The sequence below is a fragment of the Rattus norvegicus genome, chromosome 18, assembly GCF_021556685.1.
Source record: "Rattus norvegicus strain SHRSP/BbbUtx chromosome 18, alternate assembly SHRSP_T2T, whole genome shotgun sequence".
NCBI classification, from domain to species: Eukaryota; Metazoa; Chordata; class Mammalia; order Rodentia; family Muridae; genus Rattus; species Rattus norvegicus.
The window spans coordinates 20,033,875-20,043,588 of NC_141551.1; the positions used below are offsets into that span (position 1 = coordinate 20,033,875).

Sequence of the window (9,714 nt, forward strand, 5' to 3'; positions counted from 1 at the left end):
TTGTATTCTGTTGGTGAAGCTTGTATCTACAGCTCCTTGTCTCTTCTTTTGGTTTTCTATATCCAGGGTTGTTTCCATGTGTTCTTTCTTGATTGCTTCTATTTCCATTTTTAATTCCTTCAACTGTTTGTTTGTGTTTTCCTGGAATTCTTTCAGGGATTTTTGCGATTCCTCTCTGTAGGCTTTTACTTGTTTATTAATGTTTTCCTGTGCTTCCCTAAGTGTGTTCATGTCTTTCTTGAAGTCCTCCAGCATCATGATCAAATATGATTTTGAAACTAGATCTTGCTTTTCTGGTGTGTTTGGATATTCCGTGTTTGCTTTGGTGGGAGAATTGGGCTCCGATGATGCCATGTAGTCTTGGTTTCTGTTGCTTGGGTTCCTGCGCTTGCCTCTCGCCATCAGATTATCTCTAGTGTTACTTTGTTCTGCTATTTCTGACAGTGGCTAGACTGTCCTATAAGCCTGTGTGTCAGGAGGACCTGTTTTCCTCTCTTTCAGTCAGTTATGGGGACAGAGTGTTCTGCTTTCGGGCGTGTAGTTTTTCCTCTCTACAGGTCTTCAGCTGTTCCTGTGGGCCTGTGTCTTGAGTTCACCAGGCAGCTTTCTTGCAGCCGAAAATTTGGTCTTACCTGTGGTCCTGAGGCTCAAGTTCGCTCATGGGGTGCTGCCCACGGGCTCTCTGCAGCGGCAGCAATCAGGAAGACCTGTGCCGCCCCTTCCGGGAGCTTCAGTGCACCAGGGTTCCAGATGGTCTTTGGCTTTTTCCTCTGGCGTCCGAGATGTGTGTGCAGGGAGCAGTCTCTTCTGGTTTCCCAGGCTTGTCTGCCTCTCTGAAGGTTTAGCTCTCCATCCCACGGGATTTGGGTGCAGAGAACTGTTTATCCGGTCTGTTTCTTTCAGGTTCCGGCGGTGTCTCAGGCGCAGGGGTCCTGCCGCTCCTGGGCCCTCCCCCACGGGAGCCCAGAGGCCTTATACAGTTTCCTCTTGGGCCAGGGATGTGGGCAGGGGTGAGCAGTGTTGGTGGTCTCTTCCGCTCTGCAGCCTCCGGAGTGCCCACCTGACCAGGTGATTGGGTCTCTCTCTCACCGGGTCTGGGAGCAGAGAGCTGCTGCGGGCCGGGATCCGCGGGTGTGGGACTTCCGCTAAACACAGAGCGTGCCCGGTGCTAGAGAAATTCTGCTTCCGTGTGTCCCAAGCTCACCAGGCAGCTTTCGTGCAGCAGAAATTTTGGTCTTACCTGTGGTCCCGAGGCTCAAGTTCGCTCGTGGGGTGCTGCCCAGGGGCTCTCTGCAGCGGCAGCAACCAGGAAGACCTGTGCCGCCCCTTCCGGGAGCTTCAGTGCACCAGGGTTCCAGATGGTCTTTGGCTTTTTCCTCTGGCGTCCGAGATGTGTGTGCAGGGAGCAGTCTCTTCTGGTTTCCCAGGCTTGTCTGCCTCTCTGAAGGTTTAGCTCTCCCTCCCACGGGATTTGGGTGCAGAGAACTCCACATTCCCCTTCTTAATATAGAGTTTTATTTTCCTTTATGACAAGTGACACATTCAAGATTGTGAAGGCACAATTTCTCTTCTTAAGGAATAGTGTTGTTTTTTTCTTAAATTAGGATGATTTTTCTTGAATATATTACAAACATAAAACATTGATTGCATTTTTGCTAGATATTTGATCTTATTATTCTTATTGCTTAAAAAACTCATACATGAGGCACTATAATGTTCGTGTCCTTTAGCATGAACATGACATCACACATTAGTCACTGAAAGGCCAAGTGTCAAATTGTGTGGAACTGGCTGATTGTATTACCACTGCCCAGGTTCTCCATTGTAATCTAGAAACAACTATAGATGGTACAGGAAGCAGTAGGCTGTGCTTTGCCTGATTTTCACTTCTAACATAAGTTGCTGCCTGGATTAAGGTCATAGCAGAAATTTTGGCAACTCTGTTAAACCAACTTATCTGTTTCCGCATTCTCTGTGGACAAGATCCCAAAGTGATTTGGGAATGAGGCACCTTGTAGTTCTAACAGCTTGGAAAGATGACTTTAAAGTTCTGAGTAGCTCAAATTGAGTGCTTGAATACTCAAGGCTTCTGCTCATTCCTCAGGTCGACTAACACAAGGACTGTTTTATGTGAAGTTTATAATCTTCTGGTTCATTCTAATTAACCATTCATCTTTGGGAGGCAATACTAAACATATATCTTTGTCTTTTTTTCTCTTTTCATATTGAATCTGAGTTTTTCAATTATTTTTGTTTTTTCTTACCCCAGATGTATAAAATATATGAACTTATCATCATAATTAGGCTTTATTTTGGAAGAAAAATCAGGAAAAATATCGAGAGTTGGTGAGCAAATTTTATAAAAAATGGGGATGTAATCATAGGAGGTCGTGTCACACTAGGCTATCCTCTTGTGTCTTATGTGTTGATTCAAAACAGCAACAACAAAAACGACAACAAAAATTAGCTAGTTCCTAAAGAGCTAATTAAAGTTCCTAAAGCCTCAGTTGGATTGAGGAACACTGGGCAGAAAAATTGACTTAATTGACGATTCCTGTAGAAAATTCTAATGAGCATGTCTACAAACCAAAATTACCAGAGTCTACCAAAACTTCCAGACCACAGGAGAACTGACCTGCGGATGGACTTTTCCATCTCTGCGGTTCCCTTCTTTCTACCCCCTACAGACACGAGACCTGCCCATACCACATCCCCACAATCTCCCTGCAGTTCATCTAGCTTTTATCCACTGGCACTTGCTAGTCTTTCAAGCTTCTTCATACTTTTTGTTGCTCTTCTCTTCTATATAAGAAAATTCCCAACCACAGCATATGAATGGAGAGGATGTGTGTGCTTTGGCTCAAAGTACATAGGGAATGGCCCATCAACTGGGGGTAAAGAGATGGCAGTGGCTTGATCAGCCTCATGTGCTGGTTTTGTCCAGTGAAGACAACCAGAAAGTATGCCTAGGACAGGAAGCATGTCCAGTTCCAGTATGACCCTTTCTGTTAGTCATGTTTCCTTTCCTAATCGTTCTAAAATCAGTAGAAAGTTCTCAAAGGTTCTAAAGCATTGCACAATTTGGACATCAAGTATCCAGACGCATGGGAATACATATTCCATTAACCTGAACAGACTACTTCAATCCTTTAGCAAAGATTTGACTCAAGCTCAGATTATGCAGTAATGCTCCAAATAACAAATGCCAAACCTTGCCTGGATTTCTCGTGTGGATAGGACTGCAGACCTACTGGGTGGGGAAGAAAATGCTTCCAGACTATTCGCCATCCCTCTTTTCATCTGTAAGAAAGGAGACTTTGTGACAACACAGCTGGAGTTTAAAACCGTGGAGAGTGACTCAAAAGGCAAAGAAAAGTATAATCAGAAATAATGAAGCTTAGATTTTGTGCGTGGGTGCCTCGCATATTTACTTTGGAACATTTACCATGTATATTCTTGATTAGAAGGGAAGTGTCCCTAGCTGTAATGATTATAGTGAGTCATTTGTGAATAATTGCTCTTGAGTCTTGAAATGACATTTTTTTAAAGAAAGTATGGAAGCTTGTAAGGGAGCTGGAAGACTACACAGGAAATGATGATTCCACCCAGATATATGATATTAACTCAAAGGAAGTATGCTAGCCTCTGGTCTTGGGGTCATGCAGTGATCCCTGGGCCATGGAGTACACATGTTAATAGCAAATATTCTAAAGTTGAGAAAGCAGAGTATATTACCCAAGACCCAGATGGAAGATGTCAAGAAAATAAACTTGTCACCTACCTCTCCCCACTACTCCCTGCTGATAAACAAAGCTGAGCCACTGGCTTTGTTTATCCTAAAGTGGGAGAACATGTACTCACTACTAGCCAAACACTGCCAGTGTCACACCCCAGCGACACAGGGCCATCTGTCCAGGTATTATGCATTTTGATTTTTTTAATATACAAAAATGTCATTAAGGGTGACCACTTGCACTCTCCCCTCTCAGACATCTACCTGAGAGGGTGAATAAAACTTCAGAACTTTCTAGTGGAGAAATTGAAGACACCTCTCTAGTGGAGAAATGTGAAGCTGTGTAGAAATTTGCTGTGTAAAAGTAAGTGGGTCCAGAAACCATGGTTTGGGGTAGACCAGTACTCCCCAAATACATCAACTGAAGCATTCCTTCTAGTCTTAATATCAGTTAAAGGAAGTCATTGGATATATATGAATGAAATTTCATCTCTAAGAATACCTATGGTGGGAGGCAGATGAATTAAGTTTGTCTATTTACTGGACAGGAAAGTCAGGAGAAGAATTACACTATCTACAGTGCAAACTAAGTCCCCACCCAATAATGATTATGCAGGAAAACCCTAAGAAGTATTTCAGGTGAGGGTGTTGTGCCACATGTGCATTTGTCGGTGGCAAAGAGGAGGGAGACTATGTCTACACTGAGTGTTCTGACCTATGAATGTTAGTCATTAGTAGCCTAACGTTCCCTGACAAAAAGTGAACCAAAGACGATCTCTAGTTTGGAATCAGAGAGCTGAGAAAGGGAACTAGTTTCAGATGACCACCAATCCAGTGCCAAGCAGGCCTGGAGGAGTGGACCATGCCCACAATGACTCCAGCCTGGTGACATAAGGAACAGGTGGTGTATATCACTCCAGTGAAGAGTCTTGGGACGACCCCAGACATTTAGAGACCCTGGGAACTACTAAGATGAGAAAGTAAGTGTTAGAAAAATGGAAAAGAAAGAAGCACAGAGAAGGATGCAAGCACAATGAAGTGAGGCGGAACGGGGGACTCAAAGATGTGGCATAATATTGTTTTGCATTGTATAAAAGCAATCATCTGTCAATAACATGTTGTTTGCCTATGAGCTTAGACAGGAAATAGGGAGGTAGAAGTTCAGTATATAGAGAGAATTGGGGGGATTGAGTAAGGTGTGGGAAGATTCTGTCCAGACACAGAAGAAAAGGGATTGTATGAAACTTAGGACCAAGCAACCAACTCCATGGCAGTTAGAATAGAATACATGGGATAATGAGTTATGAGATTGTCAAAGAATGAGCCAAAGCTTATGGACAAGATGTTTGTAAGTATAATAAAGTTATACTCAGAGTTATTGTTTCTGGGATCAGATGTACAGTAAACACTCACAAAATAATGGCATCCACCATTTATCATGTAACCCAAGATTAGGACACTAGATTCAGACTTTAGCTAAACTTTATGGACATGGGAATCAGATCAGAAAGCAAGGCTAGCAGCTTTAAGCTTAACACTTAAGCAGAAGCCAGTAAGCAACATCTAGAATGATAGAACTGTAGCCTGAGACAATCTGAGGGACAGATAGGAGGTCTGGTCTCTTTGAAAGAGAGTGAAAGCAAACTGGAACCTCAGGCCCACCACAAGGTGAAAAGCTTCTCAGAACAGCAACAACAAGAGAGCCATAGCCTGCTGGCCAGCAGGGATTCAGAAGCTCAGTGTGACCCACACTACAGCCATAGTAGCTTTAACAACTGTGGCAGGACAACTAACTCAGCTGGCAGGTGCCAGAACTTCAAAGCAGTTTCTCTCAGGTTTTCCACCAGCACTGCCACCTCTGGTGAGGCCCATGGGCCCAGAACTTCTGGCCCTTTCCATCTCTTCAGAGCAGAATAATTTGGGTGGGACCAGCAGCCCACTCTATGTGATTGCTAAATAGCTGATGTCACATTAAAACAGAATGAGATGCAAGTTGAGAAAGCCTGGCATCTGTGCAGGTAAGATTGTAAGTTTAAAAAAAAATAAAAGGGAAGGGACACTGAGCATAAAATGCTAATAAATACTTACTCAGTTGAAAAAACTGAGAAAGTGAAGCCCTTAAGAAGAGACTTAGAGATTAAAAGGAAAAGTAAACTTTTTAAAATGGAGAGAAACACAATGACACCATGCCTCTGGATTCCATATGATTTGGTTTTGCTTATCAGCATACAAATGGGTTGTTATTTCAATAATGTTTTTATGTATCCTATTTAGGAAAGATGACAATAAGGGTGACTTGAGATAGTAATAGACTGAAAAATTAGATGCTAGAGAAGAGGTCATGGGACAGAGATTAGAGGCTCTGGAACCTTTCGAGGATCCTGAACCTGGAGCAAAAGCAGGAAAGGAGGTTCCAGTTTTGAAAATTCACAAAGCCTTAAAGAATAAAAATGGAAGCTCAGAGAGATGTAGTATTCTGGGTAAAGAATGCAGAATCTGCTTAATGATGTTACCTTAGAAGGGAGTCAAACCATAGATTATATATATATATATATATATATATATATATATATATATACATATATGTTTGTAAAACATATACATATGTTGTTTGGAGAATTAAAATATGTACATAGTCAGAATTTTGAAGGGTTTCTGACTTAAATTCTGAAAGGAATAATTCTGAAATTGCATATTTGGTAGAGATAATGGTTATTTTGGAGATGCCTTTACAGATTGAGGCTGATGGCTCTTCAACATGTGTAACCATTAGAATAATAACAGGGTTTTTTGACATTATAGCATAGAAAATGTTACAGATACATCTTACATTCTTACAGGACAAGCAATTATGGAAATCTAACAGAACATTTAAGGAAATGCTTAAAGAGCAGTAAGGGGTAACAAAGATGCCCAGAGATAGATTATAAAATGTGTTACTGACTTTAAATTTCTTGAGTGTTAATGAACAATAAAACAACTACTGAAAGTCATTGAGTTTATACATATGTTCCCACAGGAAAAGAAAACTATGGATTCCTTCAAATTTTATGACCAGGGAAGACACCTGACTGTCTTGACTGCAGACAGGAAGAAAGAAATCAAGAAAACCAAACAGGACAGGGAACATAATTTGCCGGTCCCTTCATCTGAAACAGCTCTGAGATTGAAAGAGACATGAAAATATTGCCAGCTAGAACCTCAGCTGTGTATGCCCAATGAATCTTTGGCAACAAAATCCTCAAGGCTTGTCATGCCATCTTTCTATTATGGATACAAGTCTATATTACAGTTTGGTTATACTATCCAAATTAACTTATAAAAAAGACAGATGCCTTCCATGCTGTAGCATACAGCAGAGAATCATCTTTAACTGAACTGTGGAAACTGCACATAACATACTTATGTTAATGCTGAAATTTATAAGACCTTTGAAAGCTTATATGTTCACAGGGCAAAACAACGAGAAAAGTATTCCTGACAACTTTAGGATGCTGAAGTTCTGAGGCATTTTTATTCTGCCATCCTGCCTGATCCTCCCTCGGACTGCCTTAATACTTGTTTCATCAAAACCTGCTTCCTGGACATTTTAAAATAAAAACACTGACGCCAGTGGATCCCAATTTATCTAGTTCTCCATAGTGTCCTAGTCAGGACTCAGTTAAACCTGGAACTGTCTCAGTGCACAGAGATTGGACAGCAAATTTTATAGCTAGCTTTTTTAGTACTTGAACATTTCCTGATTGTCTTAGTCCCGGCAAAAGGAAAACTATGTCCAAAATCAATAGAAAGCAATTTGTTACATTTGTTTATTTATGTATTCATTTATTTATTTTCTTTACATATCAATGTCCACCCTTCTTTTCTCCAGACAATCCTCCCATAACTCTTTGCGCTTATTCCCTCCTATTCTTTTTAAGAAGGGAGAGCCCCAATGAAGACAGGAAGAAGACAGGTGAAAATAGCTAACAAAAGCAGCCTCAGGAAGATTTTAATCTGATTTACAATCTCTAAGGATTGTTCCATTGTGGTGAGGAAGGCATGGCAACATTTGTAGGAAGCGAACTGGTCACACTTTTGTATCTACAGTCAGGAAGGCAGAGGTCAATAGATGCTAACACACAGCTCACTTTTTCCTTTATATTAGATCTAGGACTCCAACTCACAGAATAATTCCACTCACAGTTAAAGTGGATCTTCCTGCCTCAATTTACCTAATCTAGACAATCCATAGACATTGTGGTGGTTTAAACAGGTATGGCCCCATAGACTCATGTGTTTGAATGCTCAGCCTATGGGGAGTGGCACTCTTTGGAGGGTGTCACTGTGGGATAGGGGGCTTTGAGGTCCTCTGTACTTAAACTCCACCCAGTGTGTAACACAGTCTCATTTTGCTGCCTTCAGATCAAGATGTAGAACTCTCAGCACTTTCCCCAGCACCATGCCTGCCTAGATGCTGCCGTGCTCCTGGCCACTATGACAATGGACTAAACCCCTGAAACTGTAAACCAGATTCAATTCAATGTTTCTCTTCGTAAGAGTCATCTGGTCATGGTGTCTCATCACACCAACGAAACCCTAAGATAAGCATGAAGTCTTGTTTTAGGCGGTTCTAGATCCTCTTAAGCTGATAATCAGTGCTAATCACCACAATAGCTAAAATAAAGAGATGTCAGCTAATCCCTAATTAAAAGGTATTCTGTGATATAGTTTTATACTTAAATAAAATATCACTGAAAATAGCCAGAATGGTCAGTAAAGACAACGGATACTGAGGAAATGTTCTAGACATTGAAGCCAGAGGTGTAAGCCACCGTGTTCCTAGGTTGGAGATGAAAAGGAAATGAAAAAACTAAAGAAATTTGAATATGCAGGTTAATAATAGTATTGTACAACAACTAAATTTCTGATTTTTTTAAAAAGCATTCAATTTCTTAGGAAATATATACAAATTATTAAGAAAAAAGGATATATGTCTCAATGTAAACAGTTCAGAGAAAAGTTCACACACGCGCAAGGGTTAAATAAGTATTTGTTTATATAAATACATGTATACAAGTTTTGTTTCTAAACATTTACAATTGTATAAAATCATCTGTTCTCCTCATTGTTTTGTACTCCATTCCAGATCTAGAATGTGGTGTCGTTATGGCAAATCCCTTCCTCCATCTGATTAAATGACACTGCCACCTCGAACCCCTAAAAAAAGAAAAAAAGAAGGGAGAGCCCCCTGCCCCTGAGAATCACCCAACTGTAGCACATGAAGTCCCTGTAAGACTATGCTCATCATCTCACACTGACGCCAGACAAGGTAGGGTAGTTAAGAGAATGGGATCCATAGGCATGCAATAGATTTGGGGACAGCTTCTGCTATTGATGGAGGCCCTACATGAAGACTTAGTTACGCATCTACTACATATGTGCCAGGGGCCTAGGTCCAGATCATACTCTTTGGTTGGTGGTATAGTCCCAGGGAGTCCCCAGTGGTCCAGGCTAGTTGACACTGTTGGTCTTCCTTTGGAGCCCCTAGCCTCTTCTTGTTCCTCAATCCTCCCCCCACCCAACTCTTCCACAACACTCCTCCAGCTCCATTTAATACTTGGCTGTGGGTCTCTACATCAGTTTCCAGCTTCTACTAGGTGAACCATCTCAGAGTACAGTTATTCTACAATGTTCTGAAAACATAACAGAATATTGTTAAAAGTGTTAGGGATTGCTTCTTGCCCATGAGATGGGTCTTAATTTTGACCAGTCATTGGTTCCCCATGCCCTCCATCTCTGGTCCATCTTTGTCACATACATCTTGTAGGCGGGACATGTATTGGGTTGAAGGTTTTGTGGTTGGATTGTTTGCTTAGTCATTCACAGGGAGTGCTGCCTGGCTAGAGGACGTGACCACTCCACTGCTAAGTCTCAGGTAGAATCACCTCTTAAGATTCCCTGGGAACTCCCTTCCCAATTTTCTGACAAGTCCTTGAGAT

General features: G+C 41.5%; 1 non-coding gene across 1 annotated transcript; it reads left to right on the plus strand.

Annotated features, from left to right (window-relative positions):
• The first annotated feature begins 4,353 nt into the window (after positions 1-4,353).
• LOC120098395 (small nucleolar RNA SNORA17) lies at positions 4,354-4,480 on the plus strand. Its single transcript, XR_015643205.1, has one exon. It is a non-coding gene; the product is annotated as a small nucleolar RNA SNORA17 (small nucleolar RNA).
• The last annotated feature ends 5,234 nt before the right edge of the window (positions 4,481-9,714 follow it).